We start from the raw sequence: 10,989 nt of genomic DNA, 5'->3' as shown, positions 1-10,989 counted from the left end.
TGATAGTCACTATTAGGGAACAAGAACCCCAGAAAGGGGAGGAGCGAGGAGTCCAGTTTGGCAACATTGGGATAGGACATCGGGAAGGCGAGTCAAGGTCAAATCTTAGAATACTTGGAAGATCAGCCTAAGAAAGGAATTTGGTCTTAAGTCTGGCCATACTTAGAACTCATCAGATATTTTTGACCAGGGTGAGTAATAGTGTCAGAACTGTATACTTAAGGAACATTAAGTTGACAAAATTTTATTAAATTATGTGTTGATTTATACTATTCTTTTTTTTTAATAGTTCTTTATTAGCGTATGATTGCTTCACAATACTGTGCTAGTTTCTGTTGTACAACAAAATAAATCAGCCATATGCATACACATGTCCCCACATCCCCTCCCTTCCGAGTCTCCCTCCCACCCTCCCTACCCTACCCCTCTAGGTCATCGCAAAGCACTGAGCTGATCTCCCTGTGCTATGCAGCTGCTTCCCACTAGCTATCTAGTTTACATCTGGAAGTGTATGTATGTCGACACTACTCTCACTTCGCCCCAGCTTTCCCCTCGCACCCCCCATGTCCTCAAGTCCATTCTCTATGTCTACGTCTTTATTTCTGCCCTGCCACTAGGTTCATCAGTACCAACTTTTTTTTTTTTTTAGATTCCATATATCTGCGTTATATACTATTACTAAAAGAATGTGGCCATGCTTTTCATTCTTTACATAAGGAGCCAAAACAGTGTTCTTTATTTTTTGTATTCAAATAATCCTTGGGTGAAACTGTTGCTGTGGCTAATTTCCATATAGGTGCCCACCTTTAAACTTGTATTAAGATTAAAATATTACACATCTAGCAATAGTTGCTTTTTTGAACAGGTCATATTTTATTTAAATTAAAGTGGGTGCTGGAACACATAAAAATCTCAAAAGGTGTTTTGAGTTCAGTGTGCATCCCAGTATTTCACGAAGAGAATCAGAAATGAAACCTAGGAACAGCAAACGACTTTAACAATATCAAATTATAAATTTATGTCAAAGCCAATAAAAGTCACGTTTAGCTCTCCTGACTCCTGAGTCCAAAATCAGCCTTCAACATTCCACTACACAATTGCTGTCTTCTCTCCCGCTGCTCTGGAACAAAAACAGTCTCAGGAAAACTTCTGTAGGTAGTTGACATCCTGTGTGTAAGAAAGAAATGTTAATAAGTTAAGAAAAGTCCTTCAGATTTATCTGGCATTTCAGTTTTGTAAAAGTTGACAAGGCCACCATCTTAAAAACATCCAGGCTGAGCTGCCACCAAAAGCCATGTCTTGAAGCCTGACTTCTAGAGTGCAAAACAGTCAACAAATCAGCAGCTCACCATTTAGAAATCTAATCCCAATGACAGATGGAAAATCATGTGAAATTAGATGATTGTAATATTCCCATATAGAAAGAGCAAAGGAAGATTTATTTGAGAACCATCCAGTTTCTCTCTAAAAAATACTCAGACTAAGTGCCCAGAGGGCATTTTAGGGCTTCCAATAGGAATCATCTGTAAGTCATCATTATTTACTACACTTACTCCACTTTGATTTTTCTCTAAAAACCAAAGGAGAAATCTAATCTTGCATATTTTTCTTACTTTAGCTAAATGCACTGCATAGCTTTTTGGAAAGGGTTAAATAATTTCCTCCTCTTCTGCACATTTCTTTTTCTTTTTGTGTGTGAGGGTCCCCACTAACCATAGCTCTGTCCAAAAGGAAATTAAAATGAAATACATCAGGCATGCTGGGACTTCACACTTCGGAGACGTACAGAGCAATATGCCTGGTTAAATTGATTGTCACTTTAACTGCTCACAGCTACTCTTCAGGAAGGGGGCTTACGGTTTTACTGTTCTTAACGGGACCACGTCCCTTTTCCAATGGCTTAATTTAGGTTGTGCTGAAATTCCTATTAAAATCAGAGTCATTAATATTTCATTAAAAATACCCATGATGTCAGAAGCGGCCGTTCCAGGCCTTCCAAGTTACAAAGAAAACTCTCCTTTCCCCCTAGGGTTCTGCTAACATCCTGATATCCAAACCTACATTTACATTTTTCCATCAACCTGAACAAAAAACAAAAATGAGAGAAGAAATATATCAAGTGACTGCCATACTCTGGTGCCTCCTTTGTTTTGACGTCTCAGATTATGCCACTAACTCTGGATGGTAAGATCATAAAACCTGACTTCAAGGATGTAAAATTATCATCAAATCAGCAGGCTGACCACTTAGATATCTCAGTTTTGCACCAAAAATTAAAACTTTTGACAAATGGATATGGGATCTCCCTGTGTCAAGTGCAATGGAAAGATTTTAATAAAAGTCCTGTAGCCAGAGCCACCTTCGAATCACAGACCTGCCAAATGAATCCATGTATAAAATTTCAATCATGAATAAAACTCATTATCATGCATCAGGCAATTAATTGTAGATATTTATTTTTCTTCACTCTTTGATTTAGAGAAAACTTCTTGTTACAGAGTCTGGTTTGAAGCTTTGAATTTTAGTATTCGCTTGTAGAGAGAAAATGATTGCCAAAGTAGTCATACGAAATGTGACAGAACTCTCACTCAACTGACTCAAAATTCATTTGACTACAGTTGTCCCTAGGTATCCACAGGGATTGGTTCCAGGACCCCCAAGGATACCAAACTCCAAGGATGCCCAAGTTCCCTACATAAAATGGCATAGTATTTGTATATAACTTATGCACATCCTCTTGTATAATTTAAACCATCCCTAGATTATTTATAACACATAATTCAATGGCAGTGCTATGTAAATAATGTAAATACAATGAAAATGTTATGTAAACAGTTGCCTGTGCAGAGCAAATTCAAGTTTTGCTTTTTGGAACTTTCTGGAATTTTTTTAAAATATATAAGCCCAGCTTTGAAACCAGTAATCCAAAATTCTTAGCAATTTGTTACTGTTGTTCTTCAAAACAATTTAAATGTAAACACACACACAAACACATAAATTTAAAAAACAGTAGTAGTAAAGAAGTATTCTGTTGTATGAATTTAACGATAATTTTATTTAATCAATCTACTTTTGTTAGACATTGTATTGCTTCTAATACATTAACAGTATAAATAAAACTTTGATAAGCTATTTTGATCTACATTTTTGTCCATAGTTAACTATATGTTATTACCTTCCGACTATAAGTTCCTAAAAGAAGGACTGCTGGGTTAAATCATGTATGTTTTATTTTTAACCTTGCAAAAGCACGCTTAAAATGACCTCCTGAAAGATCTGAACAATTAAGATATATTTTCTTGATAGGGTCTTCATTATTCAAATATTATAGGCTGAAGGTAAATTATTCACATTGCTATTTACTATTTCTTTTTGCCATTTCTTATTTATATCTAAAAATGTTAAAATTTAGGATTTTTGCAAGATGGGATTTATTTTTGATAATTTTTCCAGAAATTATATTGACATATAACTTCTCCCAGATGAATTGAAATTGCATATTTCTCATTTGTAAAATCTTAACATTTACCAGTAGGTCTATCTGCAGACTCTTTTCTCTTTCATCCGTCTCTCTTTCCCAGAACCAGTGGCAAAATAGTTGACTTAATGTAGTATTATAGTATAGTTTGGAGCCTGAAATTTCCTTAAAAAAATTTTTTTAGTGTTTTTTCTTGCTTCTAAAAAAGAAGTGAGTCATATAGGTAGATAAGTATATAAATAACAGATATATAAAGCATGTATACGAAGGACAAATCCATTGAAACTTGAAAAAAATACTGCTTTTGCCAGATTGGTACGCTTCGATTGTCTGTACCAGTAAAACTGCTGGAGATAGGTATTTTAATTTGAGGAAATCGAGGTCGAGGAAAGTTATAAGATTGTCTTTGATCATAAAACTAGTAAAAAAAAAAGTAGAAGCAAGTTCTAAACCCAAATCTGGCTACCATGTCCACCATGTCTTTCTCAGCACAGGAAGTGTCAGTTTCTGGATACACATATCCAGAAGGAAAAAGCATTTTGGTTCAGACTCATTTAGAAAAATCGAATAAAGAGCGTAGTTACAAAAACAAAAGTGATAAAATATGGACCAGCCGGATCCCTGAGGAAAAAGAAAAAAACCAGGAGAAGCTAGCCCACAGGCTTTTCTGGTCCAAGCAATGACTCAAAAGTATGATAGCTATCTGCAGCTATTTAAATTATATAAACACTATGAAGGAATAGGAAACAAATCATGTTAAAATAGAGGAAATTAAGGTGATAAAAAATAAAACAAGAATTGTGGTCTGAGCAGAAGGAGTGAAACATCCTGACAATATGTTCTCTTGGTTTCTCTGTTTCATAAATACAAATTATATACAACTACCGTCTCCTAATTTTCCGATTTATTTTAACAAATGGGTATGTGGGATTATCTAAACTTGCCCAAATGATGAACAGCTCTTCATTTCTAAAATGGCAGGGCAGTAATCCATAAAGACAGCGTCATCTTGGGTTGTCCTTAAATTGAATAAAAGAGGAAATACTCATAAGTTCACGAGAGATAGTATACCAATAAACTCCCCATTTGACCTCCAGGCCAAAGACGTACAGATAAATTCAGATTCAGCAAGGGCAGGATTAGCACAAGACATAATTGAATCAAAGCAAAGATACCAGGTCCAGACTTCTCTGTCTGATTTATGGCAATCAGTTATTGCACCTTAGCCAGAGTCCTAAATGAATAGAACTGCTTAACTATATTTCGTATTGTAGCAAGATCAAAGGGGGTATAATGAGGACAGGATCACGTTCAGTGACTTTCCAGCTTAGAAAGAGCTCATTAGATTTTCTGATAAAGAAAGAGGAATAAAGAAAGAGAATAGAAAAGAAGAGGAAAAGAAAGGCATAAAATACATAAAACATTTTAAAACACTATTTGGCTAAAATGATTTAGAACACATGAAAATCATACTAAATATGAATCTTAGAATCTTTTGTTTTTTGTTTCAGCTTTACTGAGGTATAATTGACATAAAATTGTAGGATATTTAAAGTGTACATCTTCGCGGTTTTGTTTTTTTTGTTTTTTTTGGCTGCGTTGGGTCTTCGTTGCTGTGCGCAGGCTTTCTCTACTTGCAGCGAGCGGGGGCTCCTCTTTGTTGCGGTGCACGGGCTTCTCACTGCGGTGGCTTCTCTTGTTGCCGAGCACGGGCTCTAGGCGTGTGGGCTTCAGTAGTTGTGGCAAGTGGGCTCAGTAGCTGTGGCGCACGGGCTTAGTTACTCCGCAGCATGTGGGATCTTCCCGGACCAGGGCTCGAACCCCTGTCCCCTACATTGGCCAGCAGATTCTTAACCACTGCGCCACCAGGGAAGTCCCCATCTCGGTGTTTTGATATACGTATACGTTGTGAAAGGATCCTCTCCATCTAGTTAACTAAACCTTCATTACCTCACATATTTATCTTTCTCTCTCTTATTTTTTTGATGAGAACATTTAAGTTCTACTCTCTTAACAAAATACAGTGTTACCAACATTAGTCACCACGTTTTATGTTAGATCCTCAGACCTTATTCATCTTATAGCTGAAAGTTTGTATCCTTTTACCAACTTCTCCCTACCCTCCCACCCCAAGTCCCTGGCAATGACTTACTACTCTCTATATGAGTTTGACTCTCTTTTTTTTTTTTTTGATTCTGCAGAATATTCATTTTAATACTTTTTGAGTAAAATGCTGCTTTCACCAGGTACCTATATTTCACAACTACAGTGATGTCTTCTTTCAAGTGGTAAAAGCAAAAATATAGATTCCTCCAGGGGTAGATAAAGTTTTTCTTTAAAGGGCCATATGATATTTTAGGATTTGCTGGCCAGACAATCCCAATCCAGTGACTCAAATTTGCTGTTCCACTGTGAAAGTAGCCATAGACAACACGTGAAAATAAAAGGGGTATGGCTCTGTTTCAATAAAGCTTTATTTACAAAAAGATCCAGGCTAATTTGGGCTGCAGACAATGGTTTGCAAATCCAGGTTTAGGGAATTCGCTTTATAATATATTACTTAGAAACCTGGGATCTACAAAACTTTGGGATACAAGGAGGAAAGAAAACAAATATTCACTGCATACTGACAAAGAGCAATGTACTCAAATTTCACCATTTCAAATTGAAACTCAAAGGAATTGAGTGACTCCATCTGGCAAAGGGGCCAGGAAATATTTGAAGTAGGATTCTAACATGATTTGTCAAACTCCAAAATCTGTACTTTTATAAGTTCATCCTGCTATTGTGTTCAAGTCATTGCCACAAATTTCATAAACAAATTAGGAAGCAGTTAGGCATGGCTACTTGAAAAACGTGTGCTACAAAATTTCCATACTCCCTCAGACAGGCGCTTGAGGAAATACATGTTTAGGAAGCAACCAGGACCCACAACTCTTCACAGAATTCAGATCACATGTGCCATTTTAAGTGAACGTGTTTTTTGGTACAAAAGAATATGCATAAATATTTTTTCTCTCTTATCTGAGGAATTGTTTCCCAGCTTATTGTTCACAATTGTTTGTTTGTGGTATTGTTTGTTTGTTTTTTGGTATTTTTTTGAAATACAATTTTTAAAAAATTTTATATATTCAAAAAGATTCATCCTTTCTATTATGATTTATTTTCCCTATTTTTGCATGGAAAGTCTTTTCCCTCATCAAAATTAGATAATATTCACCAATAGTTGATTCTAAAATTTTCACAAATTACCTATTCTTTCATCCATCTGAAACTTATTTTGATATATGATATGAAATCGGCTTCAAACTATTTTTTTCCCATAAGTAAGTTACTAATTGTGACTATTGAATAAACAAAAGATTTGGGAGGCCATCCTTATTTAAAAAGAAAGAAAAAAACTAAGGTTTTGTATATACCGTTTGTAATCTTTTGGGGGAAATTTATTTTCCATCATACTAGTCAATATGCCGCTTCTTCCATAGCATCAATATTTTACTTACCGTATCTCTGTAATATTTAACCATCTTTCCCCTGACCTAAGCTTCCCTAACACTTTTCACCAGTTTATTTTTCAAACTGTGTTGAATTTTTGATTTTTATTGTTTCCTTTAACCTGGACACAGATAACATGCTTCTAGCATAGCAAGTTGAAGGATGAGTATGAACATGTTAGATGCTTAGTCAACTGAAGGGAAAACGAAATAGAGATGGGCAGGTGCTCTGGTTGTGTGTGAAGCTACAGCCACGTTCCTTGCCTGGAGTTGTCCTGAGCGCCTTGCACTGAGGTCCCCTCTTCTGAGGACCTCACAACCCACTGGCCATTCCCACGGGGATTAACCTTCAGCCTTCTTGCTTCAGAGGTTAGGAAGCCTTGTGGATTGAAATTTGTTGCTTGGAGTGGCTGAGCAATTTTTTTCCTTTAATTCCACAACTTTTTGTTTCCTGCTAAACAATTAGAGGTAGGAGATTATACTCTGGTCTCTTTGAGGTTACCATTTTGCCAGAGGGTGGTGGGATTGGGTTGAGAGGCTAATTTTGACTGATTTTTCCAGCCCTAGTAATGTGCTTTTATATTGTTTTTCTAGAAGGAGGAAGAGAGACTCAAAGGAGAACATTCTTCTTTTTTTTTTTTTTTTCCAAAATACCGCATATACCTCCACTTCTGGCTGTAGGGAGAGTAGTAAAATTTATGAATCATCATTATTCTGCTCTTTTTTAAGGGGGGGGTGTCATTGTGGATTCCTTGCTATTTTTAATTTTTTTCAGTTTGTCCCAGTTTCTTCTATAGTTTTATGTGAAACATAAAAAATAGTAAAAAAAAATACTTTTTACTATTTATGTTTGTCTAAGGGCCCTTAGCTTGTTTCACTGGTGACTGTACATTCCTGGTTATATTTACTTCATAAATCTTATTTTATTATTTTTGGAGAGGAGATTTTATAAATCCAAACTCTTGTCCTGCATCATAGCAAAGTTCTAATTCATTTGTATTTTTTGTCATCACTAATAAATTTGGCTATCAAGTTTTATTATTTCCATTCTTATGGGGGTTTTTGGGTTTGTTAATTTTCCATCATAGGTTATAATTTATTTACCTTGAGTTATTTAACAACTAACTCATTTAATCTTATAAATAATAACTTTATTTTGGGGGGAAAACACACTTCAACCTAATTTCTCTTTACCAATATCAACCAGAAGGTAATCTTTGTTGACCCCCCTCCCTATTTAAGACAAGGAAGTTAGCACATGTTCATTTCCTCCTGTACACCCCAGCCTCTCACTTTTGGGGATACGATCAGGTATTTAGAACCTGCTTGTGATAATTATTTTATATCATGCATCTCTTCTTATGATAATTAGTTTACATTTTGTTTGATAATCACATTTACAATGCTTGTCTTTTCATAACCAGTTTAAATGTCTTTTTGTGCTTTTTCTCTTTTATGTTATTATAGAAACTGCCCACTTTTGAGAGCTTTATTTTGATTCAGTTAACTAAAGAATGTCTTCAATGAGTGCTTTTAGGGAAAACATGTGCGTCTTTATCTTTGAATCATACCCTGTTTGGTAATAGAAATCATGAATAATAACCCATTTCCTTCCAAGTTTGCGATCATATCCCCTTTGTATTTCTGTGTCTAAGGCTGAGGAAGAGAAATCTGAGGGCAACCTCATTTCTTCTTCTTTTCTAATAACAAATTTTATTTTATTTATATTGTTTACTTAACACTTTGGGTTTCATTTTTCATCATTTTAGGGTCAGGCGGCATATATTGGTCTATTTCAATTAATTTTTTCCAGTGTATTCCACTTATACATCCTCCAGATTCAGGTCTTTTACTCAAGGAGCTTATATTATTCTATTTTTGATGATTACTTCTGCTCCGTATTTCTCTTCTTCTGGAACTTCAGTCATCTCTGATTCTATCTACCCTTCTGTACTCTTTGTAACACTTACTTAATAATCTCATTTAAGCCATTCTTACGTGGACGTTCTGCTAGGGCAGCCAGACCTAATGTGAACAGATGAAGTAGATGTACATCGTCATCACCACTTCAGCAATAGAAAGTGTATGACAGGTTAGTATTTCCAGCAGTGGCATTTATCTCTGCGTGCTTGGGGAAGCTGCCTCACTGGGGACAGCTATCAAGAAGCCCCGTTCTGCTCTGCCTGCCTTCACTCCCCACACAATGAATGTGTCTATGTCTGATACCCTTTCTGGTGCCGCTGTCTGAAATATCACTGACAAGCTCTGCCTGATCAAGAAGAAACTTCATTGTCCCCTGGATTTTCTGCCTGATGTATCTCTTTCACAGATTCTCCCAAATGTTTCTGGTCCACGACACAAAAGGAAACCCTTTTGGATCATTCGCTGTCAACCCCAGGTCTTAATCGGCCCAAAGTCTCAGACTCATTTATGCTGCGTTTTGCGTGTTAGGAGGATTTTTACCAGGATTTCTTCCATTTAATTTCTCTTAAACTGCTTTATTAGAAGGAAAAGTTAATATCTTGCTTTAATCTCATCATAACTTTATAAAAAAAACACTTGAGAAATTTTTAGCATGTGGATAGGATCTTGTTTTCGATTTCTCACTAAAGCAGAGTTTTTCCATATATAATAATATATATATGTACGATTTCTTTGGATGTTTCAATCTAGGTTTTGAAGCTGGCATCATTTAGACACTTTGCTCAAATTACTGACTTACTAAAAACTCTTGACCCTTGATAATATGGAGCTATCATTGTTTTTTTAATTAAGAGTATGCCCCAGACAAGAAGTGTTGGTTATAAATAAATGCATGTTTTTAAAAGGTCTGCCTACTGCATCTTTACTTTTAACTTTTGTTACATTTTAATTTCTATTTTAGGTGCTCTGGTACATGGCTCAGACCCTCCCTCTAGAGTCAAAGACTTTGATGGCTCATTTCTATTACAGGCTGACTACTGACAGCTGTCTCTCCCCAGGCATTGCTCTCCATGGAAGGAAGCTGTACCCTCTCGTCCAGTGTGGTCCATACGCAGTGATTGGCCAGTGTAGGGCCTGGTCCCTTCCCTCCATTTGGGATATTTTTGAAGGGTAGTTATAGATCAAAAGTTAGTCTGATTGAGATGTTGTATAAATGTAAAAAACACACCAGTCTTATAGAATCTAAAAAAACAAATGGTTCTGATGAACCTAGGGGCAGGACAGGAATAAAGACACAGATGGGGAGGGGGACAGGTAAGCTGGGACGAAGTAAGAGAGTAGCATGGACATATATACACTACCAAACGTAAAATAGATAACTAATGGAAAGCAGCCGCATAGCACAGGGAGATCAGCCCGGTGCTTTGTGATCACCCAGAGGGGTGGGATAGGGAGGGTGGGAGGGAGACGCAAGAGGGAGGAGATATGGAGATATACGTATGCATATAGCTGATTCACTTTGTTATACAGCAGAAACTAACACAACACTGTAAAGCAATTATACTCCAATAAAGATGTTTAAAAAAAAAAAAACAGTCTTCAAAGACTGAGTGTAAAGTGTCTCATTAATTAAAATTTTTTTAAATTTAATTTTTATTTTATATTGGAGTACAGTGGATTTACAATGTTGCATTAGTTTCAGGTGTCCAGCAAAGTGATTCAGTTATCCATATACATATATCCATTCTTTTTCAGATTCTTTTCCCATATAAATTATTACAGGATATTGAGCAGAGTTCCCTGTGCTGTACAGTAGGTCCTTGTTGATCATCTATGTTATATATAGTAGTGTATGTACGTTAATCCCAATCTCCTAATTTCTCCCTCCCCCCAATCTTTCCCCTTTAGTAAACATCAGTTTGTTTTCAAAGTCTATAAGTTAAAATTTTTTGACTGCATATTAAAATGATAAATTCTAAACATATTGAGTTCTGTTAAATATATTATTACAATTAATTTCAATCAGTTTTTTATTTCTTTTTTTTTTTAAATGTCTACTAAAATCTTTGAAATCATGCATGTGGCTTCCATCTG

At 35.9% G+C, this 10,989-nt stretch overlaps 1 protein-coding gene across 2 annotated transcripts in view; it reads right to left on the bottom strand.

Annotated features, from left to right (window-relative positions):
* Window positions 1-892: 892 nt before the first annotated feature.
* Window positions 893-10,989, bottom strand: part of KCNJ2 (potassium inwardly rectifying channel subfamily J member 2) — a 526,088-nt gene continuing 515,991 nt past the window's right edge. For both annotated transcript variants that reach the window (XR_009560302.2, XR_011377045.1), the window contains one exon: window positions 893-1,167. The gene's annotated coding sequence lies outside the window, so the exon portion shown is untranslated. The remainder of the gene's footprint in view (window positions 1,168-10,989) is intronic.

This window comes from Globicephala melas, chromosome 20 (genome assembly GCF_963455315.2).
Source record: "Globicephala melas chromosome 20, mGloMel1.2, whole genome shotgun sequence".
Classification (NCBI taxonomy): domain Eukaryota; kingdom Metazoa; phylum Chordata; class Mammalia; order Artiodactyla; family Delphinidae; genus Globicephala; species Globicephala melas.
This window is presented reverse-complemented; position numbering and strand designations above follow the sequence as displayed.